Here is a 25,484-nt window from a genome sequence, read left to right on the forward strand (position 1 = left end):
GGCTGCTGCTGCCAAGTCGCTTCAGTCATGTCTGACTCTGTGTGACCCCATAGACGGCAGCCCACCAGGCTCCGCTGTCCCTGGGATTCTCCAGGCAAGAACACTGGAGTGAGGTGCCATCTCCTTCTCCAATGCATGAAAGTGAAAAGTGAAAGGGAAGTCGCTCAGTCGTGTCCTACTCTTTGTGACCCCATGGACTGCAGCCCACCAGGCTCCCCCATCCATGGGATTTTCCAGGCAAGAGTACTAGAGTGGGTTGCCTTCTCCAGTTAGGAGGGGAGAGGGGGATAATTTGGGAGATTGGGATTGACATATACACATGACTATATATACAGTAGAAAACTAATAAGAACCTACTGTATAGCCCAGAGAACTTTTCTCAATACTCTGTGATGACCTATATGAGAAAAAAATATGTATTACTGACTCATTTCTCTGTACACCTGAAACTAACCCAACATTGTATATCAACTATCCTCCAATAAAAATTTAAAATAAAATAAAGTTCCAAAACAGAAAAAAGTAAAACCCAAGTCCAGAAAGAATTTTCCCAAAGTGAAAAAAGTTATAGCCAGCACCAAAGTTATAGCACTTTCATTCTCTCCTCATTGTTTTTTTCTATTAAAAACAAAACCAAAAGTCAACCTTGAAAACTTAACATGACTTCTCCAGACAAGATCCAACCAAGACCACACATGGACATGAGTACACACTTGAGTCTGAGTTCCCTAATCTCTCCTCTCTTCTTTCTATCTCTTTAAATCCTCAGGTTCCCTCCATTCCTTTCTGTCCTCAATGGGAGGACAATCTGGTGACTCTGCAAAGGAGCCTCCAAATTGTTTTGTGTTTCCTGAAACCTTTATTTCACCATAGATAAGATAGGTAAGTTCCCATGACATATACCACACAAGAAAAAATTTACCTCAATCTCTCTAGCCTCTCCAAAAAGATCTGAAAGATCCCTGGAATGATGACCAGAGCCTGTGTTAACATCTATGTGCATCATACTGAAGGGAGAGAAATTTACCTTTAAAACCCTCTTGGACTAGTTCTCTTTATAGCTGACACTGTCATTCACAACATTCTCCAGTGCTACCATGCTACACTCTCATCAACCAAAGCTCCCCCTCTTTCTTAACACCAAGATGACCTGTCTAAACCCCAACCCATTATGTACCACTTCTATTAACATGTAGAAAATAATGACTAATCACATTGTTTGAACATATAGTCCATCTGGCACCCACAAGGAAGACCTTTGCTCACCACTGTCTTCCAGGGCCAGCCCTGCCATGGGCAGTAATCTGTTCTCACCTGCACTTACAGACCCAGCTACCCAGCTGAGGACCAACAGCTGATCAGAAAGGAAGCTCCTATGCAGTTCGATGCGAGCTGAGAGAAGGGCAGTGATGGAACCACAGTGAATAATTGAAGGGCCTGGCTGCCTGCTCATGCTCCCTTGTGTTCTCTGCCCCTGCCCGTGACCATCCTGCCTGTACCTATTCTATCTCACAGTGCATTGCCTTAACTTACGACTGGGTGAGTTTGTCAGAACACAGTTCGCGATGGGCAATTGGGTAACACAGTCATTGGAGGGCCAATGCCCAGTCGTTCCTTTTCTCCTGGGGCCATGTAATATGTCAGAGCTCTATTTTAAAGAGTTAATGCTCTTTGCAGCAAATGGCAGGGGCTAGATCTAGAACCCTGGGTCTGTGTTGCCATAAAACCCACACATCCTTCTCACCATGCATCCTTTTCACCGCAGACCTAACAGCAGAGTCTGTCGTGCATGAGGTCAAGGTGGCAGGGCTGCAGGCACCATGCCCTGCCCCTGCTGCAGAGCCCTTTTCTTCTCCAGGCCCCACTCAGAGCTGGAAGCCTCCGTGTCAATCATTGGATACTCTGTGTCCCCAAACTTGGAATCTGTTACCTCCATAGCCCAGAAAGACCTGTCAGATGATGTGCCTGTTAGTGACAGGAGGCATGGGGTGTGACCATTGGTCCTTTATTTTGAAGAGCTGTCTTGCCAAAGACACCTATGGTCCCTGGAAAACTAGAACACTACAGACAAGGAGAGCATAGGGAGCGAAGCAGACACTACCTCCCTGCCTGATCGGGTCAGCCAGCCACACTTGCCATCACATCGTTTAATCACAGAGAAGCTCAATCATAGAAGTAGGAATCTAATTCTGATCCCTGTCACTCAGCAGCCACAAACACACCTTCCCCGGTATGTTAAAGGAGGCTGGCACACCACCCCTCTGCTCCATCACGGCCAGAGAAGTGCTCTACAGTCTCACACATGCTGAGCAGGAGCTGGAGAGCAGCAGATGTCTCACCACCCTGAAACCAGCATCAAATTCTAGACCCCCTGTGCCTCCCACCCGAATACGCCTTAGCCCACATCACCCACACCATAAAGCCAGAGGCAGGAGCCAGTAGCCAGGAAAGGGAATAAGGAATACTTTGTGAATTAAACTGGGTTTAATATTTTAACAGGTCACGACTGCATGAGGCTGAAGAAGGAAAAAACTGTAATTCTTAAGTTATAGGTGTTTGGTCCTGCCTGAGAATCTGATGCTTGGATTGTTGTTTCTGTGGCTACTTTAAAAAGAGGAATACCTTTACCTAGGCTGGAATTTCATATGAAACAATACGTGAAGAAACCTAGCAAGTGCACATATCCTCAATGGTTAAAGGAGGAAGGGAAGAGGAAAGATAGAGGATGATCGCATATCCCTACACCGACTTCACATACCTTACTTACATAAGCGCGCTTGTCCCAGTCTAGCAGCTGAAGCCAGAAATAGTCTCTTTCCCCACCTCTCCCTGGTTGCCAGGCAGCTGGGGAATCAGCTTCCTGTGCACCACGCACAGGTCTGCTCCTCACCTCTAGCCAAGTTAGCATCGACTCTTCCCATTCATCCAGCATTGCTTGAGGGGGAGGTCCGCCTCCGAGGTGGTGGAGGGGGGACAGTCCTCCACATAATGCAACTCCCCCTCTTCTTGCTCCAGACCCCAGGGCTCAGCTCTTACTTCCTCCTCAATGCCTCCTTTGTTGTGGCTGTTCAGTTACATTTAAGCTCTGTTTGACTCTGTAAGGAGTAATATTGACACTTTTTCCAGCTCCCTTGAGATGCCTTTATCTGATTATTGTGGGGCAAGGGGTTTGGGGGCAAAGCCACTCTGTGTGAGGTTCTGCCTGAGATGAAACCCTTGCTTCACTTCCTCCTGCCCCAATGCCTTCGTGTGTCTCCCGTGGGAGCAAGTCCTTCATGAGCCAATTGCACACAAGTCCTTGTCCCAGCATCTGCTTCTGGGGGGCCCCATCCTACAGTGGATTCTAAAGCCTTGCTCTTAATTCCAATGTTATAGTTCCAGAAGGGTCTAGTCCTGCCACTGCATAGAGTGCCGATATTATAGTAGGTACCGAATATATGTTTGATAAATAATGTTTTGCAATACATTTTAAGAAATGATAGGTCATTTGAATCAAGTAGATAGGAATCCATTTCTCTTTTATATAGATATTTGATATTGATACATAAAACACGTGACAATTATATGTCAGAGAAATTCATAAATGATAAGCTTCTAATAGCATATCAGAAACCTAAAATTGCTTCCATCTTAATAAATGTCACAGCACTGATCATTCCCGTTAATTTCATAAATTTGAAATTTACGAGGAATTTTTTAAATCAATTTATTTTAACTGGAGGCAATTACTTTACAATATTGCAGTGGTTTTTGCCATACATTGACATGAATCAGCCATGGGTATACATGTGCTCCCCATCCTGAATCCCCCTCCCACTTCCCTTCCCATCCCATCCCTCAGGGTCATCCCAGTGCACCAGCCCTGAGCGCCCTGTCTCATGCATCGAACCTGGACTGGCGATCTATTTCACATAAGATAATATACATGTTTCAATGCTATTCTCTCAAATCATCCCACCCTCGCCTTCTCCCACAGAATCCAAAAGTCTATTCTTTACATCTGTGTCTTTTTTGCTGTCTCACATATAGGGTCATCGTTCTGAGAAATTTTTTAAAACACACCCTCTTGGTTTCTCTGAATTTTGTACCAACACATACATACATATACATTCACATTCTCTTCACTATGATGTCACACACAGGAGGGGAAAAAAAATACCCGAGAGTTTGCAGAGGTTTTATAGACTTGATTTAAATGGATTCTCAATAGCTATTCAGAACTTGCCTGGGATCATTCCAGGCATTTTTTAAAAAATGCTGGTCAGGATCTTCCCTGGTGGTCCACTGGCTAAGACCCCACACTCCTCATGCAGGGGGCCTAGTCAGGGAACTAGGTCTCACATGCCACAACTAAAGATATGGCATGCCACAACAAAGACCCAGCACAGTCAAGTAAATAAAAATAAATGTTTAAAAGAGGCTAGCCAGCTTTAGCCATGATTTGAGAGATACCTAGTGGTCAAATAGGTAGGCATGAGCCTCAAGCAAGTTTAGGTTTATCTTGGAAAAGGGACAGAAATAATACACTGCATTTTCCCCAGGAAGAGTCAAATTTCCAGAATGGACCCTCACCCCCTATAACATAGTCTCTGTAGTGGTAGCCTGGAAATAAAATTCCTGCTTTCCAAAGAGAATCACTAAACAGTAGAGTCAGGGAAAGTAGAAGTTATGATCCCTGGTGTCTCTGGCGGGCCTGAGAGGGCTGTGATCTTAGCACCCCTTATCTCATCACCTCCACTGCAACAGCTTCTATGATCAGGGCAAAGCTGGGTCACCCTTGCTGCTAGGACGTAACCCCTTCTGCACCTGTGCCCCACCCTAGGGTGTTGTTTCCAAGTTCTCAGCCTATTTCCTATGCCCATCTTGCACCCTGAGGCCAGGCACATTCCTAGGTCCTCCTACCCACTGCTGGCCTCAGTCACTGACCTCTGCCCAGGACTCCAGCCTGGCACCCAGGCCTGCCACAATGCCCATTCCCTCTATGGACAGTCTGGTCCATAGGATGATGATATGTTCCTCTTTCTGCTCTGTCTCTACCCCCTCTTGTCCCATGGCCACCACAGTATCAGGAGGAACTGGGTGCAGGATACATGGGAATTGTGCTATCTTAGCAATAGACTCTAAATCTATTCTATGGGGCTGGTGCACTGGGACGACCCAGAGGGATGGAATGGGGAGGGAGGAGGGAGGAGGGTTCAGGATGGGGAACACATGTATACCTGTGGCGGATTCATTTTGATATTTGGCAAAACTAATACAATTATGTAAAGTTTAAAAATAAAATAAAATAAAATTAGCATTTAAGGCAAAAAAAAAAAGAAAAAGTACATTTTTGAAAAATAAAATACTAGGGATCTTCATGGGTTTTAGGTGTTAAAAACCTCTTATCTTCAACAAAAAATAACTGTTTTCAAGGAACAGCCACTACTCAAATGAGCTTAATCAAAAATAGCAGACTTTTCTGGAAGGACACAGGGTATTTCCAGGGACCCAAAGAAGGTAATAGAATAGAACCTCAGAAGAATCAGAATGAGTGGAGGGACTGAGAGAAGTTTCTCTCTCCAGGCCCATGGGGCTGAGGGGCTTTTAGCTCACATTCACTCTGATGCCAGCTTTCCGAGCTTCCGCAAACCTTAGTGAACCCAGCCTCAACTTCATACAGTTTCTTAACTCACACACCTGACAAACACCAGCTCGAGGCTCTGTGTCCCAATTGTAGACTCTCAAAAGAGTGGATTTGATGGCCTCAGCTGGGAAAAATAAACCCTGGTGACAAGGGGAGGATGGACTAGCAGCTGGGGCTGTGGGAGACACGCTCCTTGCGGGTGGGAGCAGCGATGAGTATTTCAGGGCACTTTGTCCTCTAGAGGCCTGGAGAGTGAGTCATCTGGTCATCTGTTTTCCAGACAGCTGAGACTTTTAGAGAAACTCCAAATTATGCATTATTGTCATTAGACTTTTTGAAAATATTTTAAACCTGCATTTTAAACTTCCCTGCCTTCCTAATCAGTATGATGTGGGCAGCTAAATCTTTGTCTCATGACTCATCCATCCTTATCACCATGTACTGTACATTCTGCAATACTGAGAGAGCCAGAGATCCTTTTGAAGGAGGCCTGCAGGGCAGTTTTCACCCACAGAAAATGGCGCAGGTTATTATATTCAGGGGTTGTTTCTCACCAACAGCTTCTTGTTGCTCTCCGTGTACCTATTTCTAAAAGACTTTCTCCTCAGGTTTAATTTACTACTGTTATAATCCCTGTAGCTTTGCAAATTAAATCATCCAGGCTATTTGTCACAATCCATTAAGTTGCAAGAAACACTCATGCAGTCAGGCCCCTCAGTTAAAGGAGGACTATATAAAAATTTACAAAATACTGAAGAAGGCTCAGCATTCCCAAAACCAGCTCTCATAGGAAACTCAACTGTTATCCAGGGTACAGAGCCCAGCTCTCATGGCCCAGTTATCATATTCCCTGTTGGGGAGGCAGAGTGGGCTTTCATAGAATGGATGGGATGAAACTGTGGACCCCTTAATACAGCTATCACCAGGTAAAAGGATTTGGAACATGCTCAGATGCAGCCTACCATGAATGGATAATGTGTTCTGTTGAATTTTAATGTGCACACAAATTAGCTGAGACTCTTATTATAGATTTGGATTCAGTAGGTTTGGGTGGAGCCTGAGTGCCTACGTGTTCCTCAAGCTCACAAGCAATACCTATGATGATCCACCCTGAGTAGGAAGACTATCAGATTTGTAGCCCATCAGGGATAAATGCCATCTGTGTCCAGTATCCCTTATGTGAGAACTTAAGGGAGAGCATCACACCAGAAGAGGCTTGGTTGGACCACACAGAAGCTGGATAGACCTGTCAGTCAGCCAAGATGATGGGGGTGGCTTCTCTGGCTGGATTAATATCCCTTTAGGCCCTCTCCCTAAAATTCTGAACCCATAAATTCTCCCTAAAATTCTGAATCCTAAAATTTCGCCCTTAGCTCTTAAAGGGAAGTAAATCATATGTTTGCCATGCCAATACCAAGTGAGCTTGTGCTAAGTGTAAGTCACTCAGTCATGTCTGACTCTTATCCCATGGACTATAGCCCACCAGGCTCCCCTGTCCATGCCTGAACACTGGAGTGTGTGCCATGCACTCTTTCAAGGGATCTTCCCAACCCAGGAATTGAAACCATGTCTTCTGCGGCTCAGGTATTGCAGGCAGATCCTTTACCACTGAGCCACCAAGAAAGCCCAAGTGAGCTTGGGGAAGTACAAAATGTGCAATCCAAGAATGAAGCCGGTGCTCCTCCAGTCCATGCCCTCAGGCATCCACCTTAACGCAAGATCTTCCTCCAGTGATGTTTTGCCACCTGTCTTTTCACTCTCTTGATTTTGCCAACCTGTTCCCTCTTTCCTCTTTCTGTTGCAGCTTGTACATGCCTTCGACTGCCCCACATTTCCTGCTGACACTTTTCTGTGTGTGTGAATCTGGGCTTCTACCCTTTATGTCTCTATCCCTTTCTGAGTCTCACTTTGAAATTCCCCAACACTCAGAATCTGACTGTCTGTTACTACTCAGTTTGGGCCATTCCTTCTGAACAAAGATCTCACATCACATTGCCTCAATAGCCATTGGTTATCCAGAGATGGCTGCCTTTGCCCACAGTTTTGGTCTCTAAATAAGGTCTAACCAGATGTGGCCAGCACCAAATAGCATTGTGTTGATAGAAGGAGCTCAGGTTAGAAGAGAAAAGGCCTGGCTTGGTAACTTAGTTATGTCACTTACTATGAGCCCATAGGCAAGTTTATTGGACATGGATGGGTCTCTATTCATTCATAGAATGGAGAAAAATTGTTTTATTGCAAGGAGTAAAATAATATTCATATAAAGCACTGCAATGGGTTTTTTTTTTTTTTGATGTGCCAACTTGTTTAGACTGAACTACAGTCTCCAGTTTCAGAGACTAACATAGGTGCAGAATGAAGAGATTTTGCAGATATAGTAAAGTCCCTAATCAGTTGACTTAAGTTAGAGAGAGTATCCCATGCGGGCCACAATCAGTTGGAAGGAAAATTATTCAGTATATGTAGACTTAAATGATTTGGAGGATTTAAAAGAAAACTTGGACTTTCCCTGGGAGAGGGAGGAATAAGGAGGAGAGGAAAGGAAGAGAGACACTCTTGTCTATAGACAACAGGGAAGGAAAGAAGGAGACTTCATGCCAGTGGGTTTCAGCCTGCTTAGAGTCTTCCCTTCCTGACCACCTGCCCTAAGAACACTGGGCTCCCTGGGCTTAGTTAGTCCCCACAGTCATGTAAGCCAATTCCTTGAAACAAATTGTGTTTTATATATATATACATATGTGTGTGTATGTGTGTGTGTGTGTGTGTGTATAACATTTATCTAGTCTCCAACTGGTTCTGCCTGTCTGGTTGAACCCTCAATAAGCCTGGAGCATAAAGTGCTCGGCAGATTTTACCTACTACCATCATCATCATTACGATCTATGCATAATGAGGTATGAGCAGCTGCTTCTCTGAAGAGTGGACTGCGGGTATACTGAGCTCCCAGGATGGCCAACCCTAAGGCATACAGTCAGCTTCTAAGAACAGTGGGTTTAAAAAAACAAGGAAAATCAGGGTTCAGAAAGAAGACCAGAGGGCGTATCTATTGATAAAACTCATTCTACTTCTATGTGTATTTACTTCTTGGTTCTTAAGCTTGTCTGGATAGGCAAGATCGCTAAATAATAACAGCGGTGCTACTGTATTTTAAAAAGCTGATACTGACCATTTTTGAGCTTATGTGTCAGTTATTTAATCTTATTGAGATTGTGCTGAATGAGTAGTTGTAAATGAAAAAAGGCAGAAAATTCTCTGTAATCCTACTTGGCTCCTCTGTGCCAGCATCTCTTGTCTTCTCTTCACCAGCACCACTATCTCCTTTCTTCTGGCAATAATACCCTGCTATGAGGGAATTAATTACCTCTGCCACATCCCATGTGGTTGGAAGGAGGATGGTTACAATGAGACTCTGCATGTGGGCACAAGAGCCAACTCAAGCAATGATTCTATGTTATCTCCCTGGCGGGGTGGGAAGCAGTGCCTGGTAGACACATGATTCTATAGAAGTTGATAACAATTCTCTCTTAAGATCATATGCGGACCTTGAGAAAAACAGAATTTCTCTCCTACATCATGAACCATAAGGATGTAAGCTTATGATTATCTGAAGCCATCACCTATAAAACATACAGCAAGCTAATTTGCAAACAAAGGAAAAAAATTAAAAAGCCAAGCTAAAAAGCAGAATAACATGGTTCATTGACTTTAGCATTTGAGACCCAGGATCAAACTAGGCCTAAAACTGCATCCTCCTCTGTCAATTATCTATTGGTACATTATTACCCTAAAACCCACAAACTTAAAACAATAATGTGTTATTTCCCAAGTTTCTGAGAGTCAGGAATCAGGGAGTAGCTCAGCTGGGTGGTTCTAGCCAAGGGTCTCCCACGCAGCTGGAGTCCAGGTACAGGTCAGGCTACTGTCATCTGCAGGCTTGTCTGGGAACCTTGTCTAGAGAATCTGCTTCAAAGATGACTATTGGCTGAAGGCATCAGTCCATTGCCAAGTGGGTGCTTCCACAGGGCTGCCCAGGTCTCCTCACAACATGACTTCTCCAGAGTGAATGACCCAAGAATGAGAGCAAGCAGAAGGCCACAATGTCCAGAGCCACAGACTGCATTGCCGTTGCACTCCACTGAGTGAGCCACTGAATCCAGCCTGTGCTCGAGGCAAGGGGATTGGGTTTCATGGCCAAAAGCCTGTGCAGATAGTTAACGCTACCAGCTACCCTTGGACTTTCAAATTCCAGGACCCTACAATTTCCATTTTCTCTCGAACTAGACTGAATTGGATTTCCGTCCCTTGTGGTCACCAGTTGGGGACTTCATCACACTTTCTCCTCCTCTAGCTGTGAACTTGATCCCACATTCTCGTAAGTGGAACTTTCTCCAGGTGATATGCCATCTGATGGCCATGTCCCTTACTTGTTTTCCTGTGCCTAAACCTCCATGCTGGTAACTGCCCAGGGGGCAGCTGCTTCAGGGCTGAGTTCCAACAAACTCTACCCTGGCTCACAATGACGACAACCCACCAGAACTGCAAAGATCTGCCTGTTCAGTGCTCCTGATATTTTGCTTTGGAATTTCTTTATGCTGCCTGCTTGCCTGTTATCACTTTCTATGTTCTCATGCTGTACCTTTCTACCTCCCTGGATTTCTTCTCTTCACTAACAATAATATCTGTAATTTCCCACTACCTCACCAGCACCTGCCTCTTCCCCAACTACATTTATTTTCAGATCATAGTCCAACAACTCTGGCCCATCTCTCTGCAGTTAACCCTTCCATATCTGTTTGATTTATAATATACAGAATTCTACAATTCCTTTCATAAAAATTGATATAAGTTGACTTAATAAAACCTTGGCTTAAGAACAAACTGACAAACCCCCTAGAGTTATTGATAAAGTCTCACTGGCAAGAGGTGCAATGCTAAAAGTTAGTATCAAGCATCAAAACAAATAAATGACTGCATGACTTTTAAATTTAAAAGTCTCATGAATAGAAACTAGAATATAATATAAAAAATGATATTAATTAAATGATGTTAAAGCCAGGAGCCCTAGATATCATGTCCAATGTTATCCAACTTGGGACCAATGGATGTAGCAATAGCATTCATGATATGTTTTTAATATTAAAAAAGAATGGAAATATTTGCTCACAACAGGGAATAACAGACTGCTTCCAAATAGGAAAAGGAGTACATCAAGGCTGTATATTGTCACCCTGCTTATTTAACTTATATGCAGAGTACATCATGAGAAACTCTGGGCTGGAAGAAGCACAAGCTGGAATCAAGACTGCCGGGAGAAATATCAATAACCTCAGATATGCAGATGACACCACCCTTATGGCAGAAAGTGAAGAGGAGCTAAAAAACCTCTTGATGAAAGTGAAAAAGGAGAGTGAAAAAGTTGGCTTAAAGCTCAACATTCAGAAAACGAAGATCATGGCATCTGGTCCCATCACTTCATGGCAAATAGATGGGGCAACAGTGGAAACAGTGTCAGACTTTATTTTTGGGGGCTCCAAAATCACTGCAGATGGTGACTGCAGCCATGAAATTAAAAGACGCTTACTCCTTGGAAGGAAAATTATGACCAACCTAGGTAGCATATTGAAGAGCAGAGACATTACTTTGCCAACAAAGGTCCGTCTAGTCAAGGCTATGGTTTTTCCTGTGGTCATGTATGGTTGTGAGAGTTGGACTGTGAAGAAGGCTGAGCACCGAAGAATTGATGCTTTTGAACTGTGGCGTTGGAGAGGACTCTTGAGAGTCCCTTGGACTGCAAGGAGATCCAACCAGTCCATTCTGAAGGAGATCAGCCCTGGGATTTCTTTGGAAGGAATGATGCTAAAGTTGAAACTCCAGTACTTTGGCCACCTCATGCGAAGAGTTGACTCATTGGAAAAGACTCTGATGCTGGGAGGGATTGTGGGCAGGAGGAGAAGGGGACGACAGAGGATGAGATGGCTGGATGGCATCACTGACTCAATGGACGTGAGTCTGAGTGAACTCTGGGAGTTGATGATGGACAGGGAGGCCTGGCATGCTGCGATTCCTGGGGATGCAAAGAGTCGGACATGACTGAGGGACTGAACTGAAAATGCCAGGGTCTTTTATTTTGCATGAAATTTTTTTCAAATCTGTATAGTACTGTATAGAAGAAGAATAGAGTATTGGTTCTCTTTTAGTGTTCAGATGCTTAGACTAGCTATATGTGACAGCTGGTTCACACTTGTTAACACAGTCATATGTAAGGAGATTTGAGGGCCCAAACTAAACATATTTACTAAATAATTGACCTGGGATTGGAAAAGAGAGTAAGAACAAAAGTAATGATTGGTAACAGTTAAAGGAGAAAAGGAAAGATATACCCGTTTGAATGCAGAGTTCTAAAGAATAGCAAGGAGAAATAAGAAAGCCTTCCTCAGTGATCAATGCAAAGAAATAGAGGAAAACAATAGAATGGGAAAAACCAGAGATCTCTTTAAGAAAATTAGACTTACCAAGGGAACATTTCATGCAAAGAAGGGCACAATAAAGGACAGAAATGGTATGGACCTAACAGAAGCAGAAAATATTAAGAAGAGGTGGCAAGAATATACAGAAGAACTATACAGAAAAGATCTTCATGACCCAGATAATCACGATGATGTGATCACTCACCTAGACCCAGATATCCTGGAATGCAAAGTCAAGTGGGCCTTAGGAAGCATCACTACGAACAAAGCTAGTGGAGGTGATGGAATTCCAGTTGAGCCATTTCAAATCCTAAAATATGATGCTGTGAAAGTGCTGCACTCTATATGCCAGCAAATTTGGAAAACTCAGCAGTGGCCACAGGACTGGAAAAGGTCAGTTTTCATGCCAATCCCAAAGAAAGGCAATGCCAAAGAGTGCTCAAACTACCACACAATTGCACTCATCTCACACACTCTTAAAGTAATGCTCAGAATTCTCCAAGCCAGGCTTCAGCAATATGTGAACTGTGAACTTCCAGATGTTCAAGCTGGATTTAGAAAAGGGAGAGCAACCAGAGATCAAATTGCCAACATCCATTGTTTTTTGGTTTTGTTTTTTTGGAATGTGTTAGTTGCTCAGTCGTGTCAGACTCTTTGCAACCCCAAGGACTGTAGCCTGCCAGTGTCCTCTGTCTGTGGAATTTCCCAGGCGAGAATACTGCAGTGGGTTGCCATTTCCTTCTCCAGGGGATCTTCCCAACCCAGGGATCAAACTCAGGTCTCCTACATTGCAGGTAGACACTTTACTGTCCGAGCCCCAGGGAAGCCCAACATCCATTGGATCACTGAAAAACCAAGAGAGTTCCAGAAAAACATCTATTTCTGCCTTATTGACTATGCCAAAGCCTTTGGCTGTGTGGATTACAACAAACTGTGGAAAATTCTTCAAGAGATGGGAATACAAGACCACCTGACCTGCCTCTTGGTATGCAAGTCAGGAAGCAACAGTTAGAACTGGACATGGAACAACAGACTGATTCCAAATAGGAAAAGGAGTTCGTCGAGGTTGTATATTGTTAGCCTGATTATTTAACTTTTATGCAGAGTACATCATGAGAAACGCTGGGCTGGATGAGACACAAGCTGTAATCAAGATTTCTGGGAGAGATATCAGTAACCTCAGATATGCAGATGACACCACCCTTATGGCACAAATTGAAGAAGAACTAAAGAGCCTCTTGATGAAAGTGAAAGAGGAAAGTGAAAAACTTGGCTTAAAACTCAACATGCAGAAAACTAAGATCATGGCATCCAGTCCCATCACTTAATGGCAGATAGATGGGGAAACAGTGATAGACTTTATTTTTTTGGACTCCAAAATCACTGCAGATGGTGACTGCAGCCATGAAATTAAAAGACGCTTACTCCTTGGAAGGAAAGTTAAGACCAGCCTAGACAGCATATTAAAAAGCAGAGACATTACTTTGCCAACAAAGGTCCGTCTAGTCAAAGCTATGGTTTTTCCAGTAGTCATGTATGGATGTGGGAGTTGGGCTATAAAGAAAGCTGAGCATTGAAGAATTGATGCTTTTGAACTGTGGTGTTGGAGGAGACTCTTGAGAGTCCCTTGGACTGCAAGGAGATCCAAGCAGTCCATCCTAAAGGAAATCAGTCCTGAATATTCATTGGAAGGACCAACACTGAAGCTGAAACTCCAGTACTTTAGCCACGTGATGTGAAGAACTGACTCATTTCAAAAGACCCTGATGCTGGGAAAGATTGAAGGCAGGAGGAGAAGGGGATGACAGAGGCTGAGATGGTTGGATGGCATCACAGACTCAACGGACATGCTTTGAGTAAGCTCCGGGAGTTGGTGATGGACAGGGAGGCCTGGTGTGCTGCAGTCCATGGGGTCGCAAAGAGTCAGACACGACTGAGCAACTAAACTGACTGACTGACTGAACAGTTAATAGTACTAAAGTGTACTTGTGTTTAAACTTCATTTCTGAAATTTCATACCCTCAGACCCAACAAAATTATTAAGACACATACAGAGCAGTGAAATTTTTTTAATGTCCCATGGAGAGCAGAATCACTTTTAGTTGAGAACGACAGCTTTACCCATGTGATAAAATCTAAGCTTCCATACTTGAAATGTGAATTATGTCTCCACTGCAACTGATTGCAAATCTTCTAAGAAAGATTTCAAAACATCTCTGTTGGAATCCAGCCAAATGACTGGAATGCCAATAAGGAGGGGATTATCTATCTCTGGACTAAGAAAAAGATGTTGTCAAGGAATTCAACACAACTCAATCTAAAGCTGTGATCAACAGGAAAAAAAGGTAAAGCTGGTCAGTGCCTACGTTCTGAAGGAAGCAGAAAAGTGTCTCTCAGACAGAGCCTACCTTACTAGGAAGCAACGTAACACTTCTGAGGATCATCTCAGGATCACTTTTGGTCATCTTAACTCATGGTGCAGGTTTCTCAGACCCTTCTCTAAGAAGGGTTTCTCACCCTTCTCATTCCACACATGCCCTAAGTTATCTCATCTACTTTGATCATTATAACAACCCCCTAGCACTGATGAATCCCAGTTTCATATGTCCAGCTCAGATCTCTTCCCTGAGTTCTAAGTATGCACCTCCAGTTTTCAACTGAGCATTCCACTTACAGATCCCATAGATACATCAAAAACACATACCTAAAACAACACCCACACCAGAGGCATTTTAGCCACAGCTTCAGAGTAGGACTGTGCTAGGATCATGGTGGTATCCAGGCAGGAACAGATCAGTGGGACTACAAACAGATCAGTGGGACCATGAAAACTAGAGTGTCTGTGACCTGCCTCCATGAGCTCATGGGTTCACTGTTTGGGGATGGCTGGCCTGATAATTATGAACAGACATGGAATGGGCAGGATCCTGCTCAAAAAGTTTCAAGGTAGCCCTGTGTGAAAAGGCTTCCATTTTATTTCTTAAAAAAAAAAAAAAAAAAATCAGGAAAGGGACCTAGAAAAAAAAAATACTTAAAAACAAATGGTACATTTTGACATATTTGACATTGAAACATAATATCCTATTCCCAAGCCATGGCTTCAGGAAGTTAATATTTTGCACACTGTGATGCAAGTCCCACTGAAGTCAGACCACCTATCCTGACCCAAAGGCAATGTAGCCATGTAGCCGTAGGCCTCCAATTTGGTAACATGTATATCCTGTCAAGTGGGTTCCCATTGGAGTATTTCTTGGCCTTGGCACCTGGAAGCTGTAATGAAGAGCAGTGAGTCCTGACATGAAGCTGTAATGAGGAACAGTGTGTCCTGACATGAACACAGCTTGAGACAGGCTGTTCTAGATGAAGCAGCTCAGCAAGGCACAGTGACCATCACAGAAAGTGTTGACACAGGGTCTTCTTAAAGACTCGCCCAAACAGTAATGGAAGTTATTCCCAAGAGAGATGGCTGCATGGTTTGCATTGACTCCCCTAGCACTTCCATGATACCAAGGCTCTATTTCTTTACCAGTGGAGCTGTGATGGCAAAGTTCAAACAGATTTCCTTCTAAACAAAACCTCCATTTAACTGCTTAAGAGAACTGCCTAATAGAATTACAATGTATTTTTCATTGATCTCCTTTAAGGTCTACATTTTCATCACCTAGTGTAAGTAATGCCTGCTGCTGCTGCTAAGGCGCTTCAGTCGTGTCCGACTCTGTGCAACCCCATAGACGGCAGCCCACCAGGCTTCCCCCATCCCTAGGATTCTCCAGGCAAGAACACTGGAGTGGGTTGCCACTTCCTTCTCCAATGCATGAAAGTGAAAAGTGAAAGGGAAGTCGCTCAGTCGTGTCCGACTCTTTGCGACCCCATGGACTGCAGCCCACCAGGCTCCTCCGTCCATGGATTTTCCAGGCAAGAGTATTGGAGTGGGGTGCCATTGCAACATTAAATACTTTTGGCTTTTGGTGTGTATCAAAACACTGTAGGAACTGTGCTATGTAGAGCTCAGAAGCCATTATTACAGCTACTGCCTCATACTGGCCTGAGGGAATTGGCTCCCAGAAGAGTTAAATTACTTAACAAGTCACTGAGCCAGTTAGTAGAAGAGGTGAATTAAGAATTGGCCCTCTATTTTTTAGATAGTATCACAGTGTATATATGTCAATCCCAATTTCCCATTCATCTCACCACCACCCCCTTTCCATAGACAACAAATGAGAAGATACTGTATAGCTTAAGGAACCCTACTCAGTGCTGCATGGTGACCTAAGCGGGAAAGAAAGAAAAAAGAGGGGATGTGTGTATACCTATAGCTGATTCACTTTGCTATACAGTAGAAACTAGCACAACATTGTAAAGCAACTATACTCAATAAAATTAATTAAAAAAAAAAAAAAGAATCCGCCTTCTGCCCCCAACCCACGTCATTACCTCATTGTCTAGCACATCTTGCACATGGAGCGTGTGGTGTTTATAGAACATCCAGGTAGACACATCCAGGACTGGAAATTGAAAAGAAAGTAGAGCTCAGAGTTACCCACTCAGGAATTATTCATATTGAGTTAAGGACAGAGAAAAAAGAGTTATGAGGAATAGAAGTCAGATTGCAATTCTAATTAAGCATCTCATATCAAACTGTAATCAAATCACTGAAAAATTATTTCAAAAAACAGAGACTTGAAGTGAACCAATAAAGAATTTCATGGCATATAAATGCTTCCATCAGTTTCATAGTTATTTCATTCATTCAATCACCTGTGAGGACAATGTCAAGGGCTGGGAGATATGGAGATGAATAAAAACTCATGATATCAAAAAACTCACAAGCTATTAAGAAAACAAATGAATAATGAATTATTTGGCCAGAATAGAACTATATTTAAAGTTCTACAGGAGTGCAGAAGAGAGTACCCAACTCTTCCTAAAGTTTTCATTAGCACGGATTTTAAAAACAAAACTAAGTAGCCACAATTTTAATGCAGCACAGAGTCATAATTTGGTGAGCTCCCAGTCAAATATTTTACAGCAAGATGCTAGGAAGAATGGAATAATTCTTTAAAGATGGCCTAATACTAGCATTTGTCTCTTTCCTCTTTTCTGTTTTCATTCTGTCTCTGAACAGAAATGAATTCTTGTGTCACCACACCTTTGAAATACAGCCTCTGCTCTCACTAATGCTAAAGTTGTCAAAATGGAAAGCAGGAGAGATTAATCCTGTGTATGATTCCTGAAGAGTGATTTTTTTTCAAGATAGGAAAAGCAGTTACATTCATTCCTAATGCACAGAATAAAATACTCTCTAGCATGGAGATTGATCAAAGAAGTAAAAAGATATCTGTTTGAAATTGTATTCAACATCTGTTCAGCCAGCTGGTTTCAAGAATAATATCTGGTTATCACCCTTCCTTCCAGCTAGCACCAAACTGTGTACTACTGTGTCCTCTTGTCTCTGCACTCAGGAAAAACACAGACTGGAAACAGCAAGGGTCAAATGGAAACGGAAGAGAAAACTAAAGATCTATAAGTACAATGTTGGAAAATAAACCCTTGCCTCCTTCTGGGGTAAATCCATCTCCATTCCATCTGAGTACACCAACTATTCCCAAACAACCCTGGGAAGCAGGTAAGGAGGTATCAGTAGACTGAACTGTAAACATGAAAACTGAGATCGAACCCAGGGTTAAACAGCAAATTAGAAACTAAATCAGATCTAAAACTTGGATTTTATTTTTCATTCTAGTTCAGAAATCTTTCTTCCACATCAACAGTTGGCAAACTTGTGCTACAGAAGGCAAAGTGGTAAGCATGTTAGGCTTTGTGGGTCATCCAGTCTCTGCCTAGGATGGCCAGAGTGTGCCCAGAAAAATAAAGAACACTAAGCTTTACAAGTACATCTCAAGCAAGGTTTATTGTTTATCTGAAATTCAAATTTAGCTGGGTTTCCTGTATATTGTCTGGTGATTCTATCTCTGTCACAACTATACAACTCTGGCATTGCCGCACACAAACAGGCCCAGAATACATTGAGGCTGCATCACTGGCTCTGTCTTTACTAGAGATGGTCCAGATAAAGGAAAAACCAAGCTTGCATTACTGCTGTATTTGATTCTTAGATTATTTAGCAAACTGAACTTTAAATGTCATATCTCTCACTGAGGATAACTGACTCAATTTAGGGGGAACAGGTAAAATGCAGAGCATTTTCCATGAGATTTTGGGTTCACAAACTCATAGTATATTATACAAGAAGTCACTTCAGCATTCCTTCAGTCTCTAGTTTTGCACATTCAAGAAATGACATTCAAAGGGGTGGGTGACTGAGCCAAGGCCACACACTCAGTTCAGTTCAGTTGCTCAGTCGTGTCCGACTCTTTGCAACCCCATGAATCACAGCACACCAGGCCTCCCTGTCCAACACCAACTCCCGGAGTTCACTCAAACTCACGTCCATTGAGTCGGTGATGCCATCCAGCCATCTCATTCTGTGTCGTCCCCTTCTCCTCCTGCCCCCAATCCCTCCCAGCATCAGAGTCTTTTCCAATGAGTCAACTCTTCACATGAGGTGGCCAAAGTACTGGAGTTTCAGCTTTAGCATCATTCCTTCCAAAGAAATCCCAGGGCTGATCTCCTTCAGAATGGACTGGTTGGATCTCCTTGCAGTCCAAGGGACTCTCAAGAGTCTTCTCCAACACCACAGTTCAAAAGCATCAATTCTTTGGTGCTCAGCTTTCTTCACAGTCCAACTCTCACATCCATACATGACCACAGGAAAAACCATAGCCTTGACTAGACAGACCTTTGTTGGCAAAGTAATGTCTCTGCTTTTTAATATGCTATCGAGGTTGGTCATAACTAGTTAGGGGCAAAAGTGGGTCTATGATTCAAAATTAAGCAATCATTTAGGTTTATTAAAGATTATTGTTGTCATTGGATTATTAGAACATTGGAATCTCTGTGTCTATACATGTTTGTGTCGGCTTTGTTCGAACAAGGATTACCTACCCCAATAAATGTGAGGCATTAAAAGATACTTGGCATATAGGAAAAATTTACAGAAAGATTACCCCATTTCTTGTCTTCTGAAGTCTCCTTCAGGTCTACCCCTTGTTCTGTTCAGTGTGCCATGGCCTCCACTCTCAGGCTTACCCCTGTGCAGACCTGCTTCCAGAAAGAATGTGCTTCACCTTCACTGAGGTACTAGGGAGGTGTTTCAGCCCAGCAACAGATACTTTGTTTCCAATCACAAACAATAGTTTTGCCCCTAAAGTCACAGTTGAGCAGCCATCCTTTCTAACAACTCAAAACATACCTGCTTTCGTTCATCTGTAGATGGACACTTCAGTTGTTTCTGTGTTCTGGCTATTGGAAATAGTGCTGCAATGAACATCGGGGGTACATGTGTCTTTTTGAATGGATAAAGAAGATGTGGCACATATATACAATGGAATATTACTCAACCATAAAAAAGAAATGAAACTGGGTCATTGTGCAGATATGAATAGACCTAGAGTCTGTCATAGAGTGAAGTAAGTCAGAAAGAGAAAAACAATGTGTACCTTATTCTTGACAAAGGAGGCAAGAAAATACAATGGGACAAAGACAGCCTCTTCAATAAATGGTGCCGGGAAAACTGGAGAGCTACATGTAAAAGAATGAAATTAGAACACTTCCTAACACCATACACAAAGGTAAACTCAAAATGGATTAAAGACCTAAATGTAAGACCAGAAACTATAAAATTTAGAGGAAAACATAGGCAGAACACTCAATAACATAAATCAAAGCAAAATCCTCTATGACCCACCTCCCAGAGTAACAGAAATAAAAACAAAAGTAAACAAGTGGGACCTGATTAAACTTACAAGCTTTTGCACAGCAAAGGAAACTACAAGCAAGCTGAAAAGACAACCCTCAGAATGGGAGAAAATAATAGCAAATGAAACAACTAATAAAGGATTAATTTCCAAAATATACAAGCAGCACATACATCTCAATGCCAGAAAAACAAACAACCCAATCAAAAAGTGGGAAAAAGACTTAAACAGACATTTCTCCAAAGAAGAAACACAGATGACTAACAAAAACATGAAAAGGTGCTCAACATCACTCATTATTCGAGAAATGACATCAAAACTACAATGAGATATCACCTCACACCAGTCAGAATGGCCCTCATCAAAAAGTCTACAAACAATAAACGCTGGAAAGGGTGTGGAGAAAAGGGAACACTCTTGCACTGTTGGTGGGACTGTAAATTGATACAGCCACTATGGAAGATGGTATGGAGATTCCTTTAAAAACTAGGAATAAAACCACCATATGACCCAGCAATCCCACTCCTAGGCATCTACCTTGAGGAAACCAAAATTGAAAGAGACACATGTATCCCATTGTTCATGCAGCACTATTTACAATAGCTAGAACATGAAAACAACCTAGATGTCCATCGACAGATGAATGGATAAAGAAGTTGTGATACATATACACAATGGAATATTACTCAGCCATAAAAAGGAACACATTTGATTCAGTTCTGATGAGGTGGATGAACCTAGAACCTATTATACAGAGTGAAGTGAGTCAGAAAGAGAAAGAGAAAGATCATATTCTAATGCATATATACAAAATCTAGAGAAATGATACTGAAGAATTTATTTACAGGGCAACAATGTAGAAACAGACATATAGAATAAATTTATGGACATGGGGAGAGGGTAGGGGAGGGTGAGATATATGAAAGAGTAACATGGAAACTTTCATTACCATATGTAAAATAGCCAAAGGAAATTTGCTGTATGGCTCAGGAAGCTCAAACAGGGGTTCTGTATCAACCTAGAGAGGTGGGATGGGTCATGAGATGGGTAGGAGGTTCAAAAGGGAGGAGACATCTGTATACATGTGGCTGATTCATGTTGAGGTGTGACAGAAAACAACAAAATTAAGTAAAGCAATTTTCCTTCAATAAAAATAAATTAATTAAAAATAAATAAATAAAAACATTAGGAAATGGTGAAAAAAAAAAAAAAAAAAGAAAGAGAAAAACAAGTATCATATATTAACCCATGTACGTGGAATCTAGAAAAATAAGTACAGATGAACCTAGTTCCAGGGCAGAAATAAAGACAGATGTAGAGAGCAGACCTGTGGACACAGAGGGCAGGGGGCAGGGGGATGGGATGAATTGGGCGGTTAGGTTTGACACAAATACCATGGGTAAAACAGATGGCTAGTGAGAACCTGCTATATATCCAAGGAACTCAGCTGACTGCTCCATGATGACCTAGATGGATGGGACGTGGGGGACCCAGTGGGGCCCGGGGAGGGAGGTCTAAGAGGGACAGTATATATGCATACATATAGCTGATTCACTTTGTTGTACAGCAGGAATTAACACAACATTGTAAAGCAATTATGCTCCAATTAAAAAACATGACCTCTTTCATTACCTGTATGCATCTGTATGGCTTCAGAGGACACTATACAGAAAGAGCTGACTAAATAGGAAAAGATCAAAGCTTGGGGAGGTGTGGCCGAAAAACTGAACACCATCAGGCAAAGAGAAATCATGGATATAAATAACTAGCCACTATTTGCATAGCAAAAATAATGTTTGTAAAGGGACTTTTTGAGGAAGTGCCTAAGCATAGGCACAGGGATTTCTGGAAATAGTAATATTGCCCTTAAACAACAAAGTAACTTCTCAGAACAAGTGAGTGTTAAAAACAGTGTGGGATTCAGGGAGCTTAGCTGGTGCTCTGTGATGATTTAGAAGGGTCAGATGGGGTGGGGAGTGAGAGGGAGGTTCCAGACAGAGAGGATATATATACATCTATAGCCGATTCACTTTGTTGTATAATAGAAACTAAGACAACATTGTAAAACAATTATACTCCAATAAAACACCTGTGAGATTCATAAAAGAGAACCCGGAAAAAAATCTTTCTGTAAAAAGAAAAATAAGAACCAGAATAAACACAACTCTCTCAGCTACGAGTGAGTAATGAATTTGTTAGGAATAATTAGAGATTTACGCAGGGCCTCTACTGTGGAGATTCCCTGGTGGCTCAGATGGTAAAGCGTCTGCCTGCAATGCAGAAGACCCGGGTTCAATCCCTGGGTCAGGAAGATACCCTGGAGAAGGAAATGGCAACCCACTCCAGTACTCATGCCTGGAAAATTCCATGGATGGAGAAGCCTGGTGGGCTACAATCCGTGGGGTCACAAAGAGTCGGACACAACTGCGCGACTTCACTTTCTTTCTTTCTTTCTTTTTTACTGTGAATCACTTAAACTTCATGGTGTATGTGTATATCCGAGATCTCTTTAGAGTAATATGTGTGTATTTATGTATGTGTGTATGTGTTTATACATTCTCATATAAGACATGTTAACTCATTCTCAACTAACTCTAGTGATGCCTTCATAATGTGCCAAGGTAAAGAACCTCATCCAGTTCCTACTTCATGGAAAGATGGATAGTGTGGACCCTACATGGCTGTTACAGTCAAAATTCTTACTGCCCAAGGGTAATAAAACAAAATCAGCAGCATTTACAAAATGAAAAACCTAATTTCTGATTGGATAAACATACAGGACCATATCTTTTCTTCAATGTGTTTGATATTGCTCATGACATGACACCATAAACATGTCCAACATATGTTACAAATTGAAAGTAATTTTTTATTTCATTTTTAAATTTCCCTTTCTCTCTCCTGTGCAGTTGACTTTTGTCATTTCGTCCACCGAAAAATCTAAGTACTCTTCATATTTGAGGGGAATTCCAATGTAGATGGGAGGCATCTCCCATTGCAGAATCAAAAGAGGAAAAATATCACCTGGGCATATCAAGTTTTATGATGAAACCAGGTTGTTTGGACAAATTCTGCCTCCTTTAAAATACATGGTCACTATAAACAGTAACACAAATCCTCAGCATTATAATCTGTAACTGCTTAGTAATGACCTGAACTGGAAATTTAAGTAGCAACATAGTCTATAAAAATAGAGATGCATTGCTTTTATTTATTTATAGCAGAAATTTTACCTTTCTTTGAAAAGGTAATTTCAGCCCACCCAATATGATATTCCCAGACTTATTAATCCTAAGAATGAGACCCAAAAATGCCACCACAGACCAATGACTTAAGTCTTCCAAAGGCTTCCTACAGATGTGGGAGCCTAGTCGTGTGGACCAAGTATGGGCAAGAGAGTCCAATGGTGTAGTGGTGAGAGCCACAGCCTGAAAGATTTAGCAATAATGGGGAGGAATAAGGTGCTCCTTGTGCTAAAACAGTGTCTCAACTTACCCCAAAGCATGAACTTTCTGGTATACCTGCTGGTCTGAAATCATAGCAGGTTTTATTGCTTGATTTAAACTTCGGCATAGCTTGTATATAATACAGTATAATATATCACGCTCATTTTTTAATTAAAATAATTTATAATTTTTTTAAGTTAATCTCTAGAGGGATATTGCCTATAGGGTTAATGGCCCATCTTTGGGAACCCAGCCTCTCAGGTAATAAACATTAAGCTAAAATACCTTTTTGAGCTCACAGGAAACATCCCCACCAGGCCCACCTGTGGATGACGGCAGAAAAAAAGAAATGAACACATCCCCTCCAGAGGCTGATCAGAACCAGGACATGTGTTACTTTACTCCCTCCCCATTTAGAATTAAAGCAGTCTGAATTCTAACTCAGGCAAGATGGTTCTTTGGGACACTAGTCCCTCCACCATCCTCTTCGTCTGCTGGCTTTCTGAATAAAGTCACTATTCCTTCCCCTACCCACCTCCAAAAAAACCCAAAACAGTACAAAACAAAAATAATGGCATCGACAGCAGCAAAGAGGATTCTAATATTAATATATGGGGTCCTACCACAATTTGACTTGTTTTGTCTTCTATGGTTTAGACCAAATTTGGATTCTGCAAAGTTCTTGTCAATTCTTTGAGCAATTCATGTCAATTCCACTCTAAAACCTTGCAATAAAATTTGATCTTGCTTAATCAGAGTGGGTTCTATTTTTTCATAATACAAAGCCTAAACTGATACAGCCTGATATAAAATATTAGTAATCATTCTAAAGCTTCAAGAAATTAATGTACACATGTACACACAGAGACAAATTTATGACAGAAGGCTATTATTTCACTGTTTAAAAGAATTGAGGTCAAAAGGCATGGTTAATGTCAGATTCAGGGGTAGAATTTATAGCAGAAATTATATCTTTCACAGCTAAATCCTCCCCTAATACTTGCAATTTGTTATTAAAACTATAATCTATATGGCAATTAATTAGAATTTGTTATGTTTAACTTTATACTAGGTATTCTAAATAATAATTTGGCCTTGATCACACAGTTAACCTGTAGTCAACCAACCCTAATGCCTATCTTACAAATATACTTTCTATGTAGGATAATACATTTAAACTAATTGGAGCTCAGCTTTCTGCTACCTGGATTCAAAACTACCTTAATAAATATGCTACATTTCAACTATCAATGATGGGTAAGTAAAAGAAACGACTTCTACTAAGGAATCAGTTCAGTCAGTCAGTTCAGTAGCTCAGTCGTGTCTGACTGTCTGCGACCCCATGAATTGCAGCACGCCAGGCCTCCCTGTCCATCACCAACTCCTGGAGTTCAGGCAAACTCATGTCCATCAAGTCAGTGATACCATTCAGCCATCTTATCCTCTGTCATCCCCTTCTATTCCTGCCCCCAATCCCTCCCAGCATCAGAGTCTTTTCCAATGAGTCAACTCTTCGCATGAGGTGGCCAAAGTACTGGAGTTTCAGCTTTAGCATCATTCCTTCCAAAGAACACCCAGGACTGATCTCCTTTAGAATGGACTGGTTGGATCTCCTTGCAGGCCAAGGGACTCTCAAGAGTCTTCTCCAACACCACAGTTCAAAAGCATCAACTCTTTGGTGCTCAGCTTTCTTCACAGTCCAACTCTCACATCCATACACGACCACTGGAAAAACCACAGCCTTGACTAGACGGACCTTTGTTGGCAAAGTAATGTCTCTGCTTTTGAATATGCTATCTAGGTTGGTCATAACTTTCCTTCCAAGGAGCAAGAGTCTTTAAACTTTATGGCTGCAATTACCATCTGCAGTGATTTTGGAGCCCAAAAAAATAAAGTCTGACACTGTTTACACTGTTTCCTCATCTATTTCCCACCAAGTGATGGGACCAGATGCCATGATCTTCGTTTTCTGAATGTTGAGCTTCAAGTCAATTTTTTCACTGTCCTCTTTCACTTTCATCAAGAGGCTTCTTAATTCCTCTTCACTTTCTGCCATAAGGGTGGTGTCATCTGCATATCTGAGGTTATTGAGATTTCTCTTGGCAATCTTGATTCCAGCTTGTGCTTC

At 42.0% G+C, this 25,484-nt stretch overlaps 1 long non-coding RNA gene and 1 other non-coding gene across 2 annotated transcripts in view; one reads left to right on the forward strand and one right to left on the reverse strand.

The window, feature by feature from the left end:
* LOC123330558 overlaps nucleotides 1-25,484 on the reverse strand; it is a 63,014-nt gene that overhangs the window by 26,637 nt on the left and 10,893 nt on the right. Inside the window, exon 2 of the long non-coding RNA XR_006546567.2 lies at nucleotides 16,528-16,598. This is a non-coding gene — a long non-coding RNA (uncharacterized LOC123330558). The remainder of the gene's footprint in view (nucleotides 1-16,527; nucleotides 16,599-25,484) is intronic.
* Nucleotides 22,150-22,222, forward strand: TRNAC-GCA. Its single transcript has one exon. It is a non-coding gene; the product is annotated as a tRNA-Cys (tRNA).

This window comes from Bubalus bubalis, chromosome 19 (genome assembly GCF_019923935.1).
Source record: "Bubalus bubalis isolate 160015118507 breed Murrah chromosome 19, NDDB_SH_1, whole genome shotgun sequence".
Lineage (NCBI taxonomy): Eukaryota > Metazoa > Chordata > Mammalia > Artiodactyla > Bovidae > Bubalus > Bubalus bubalis.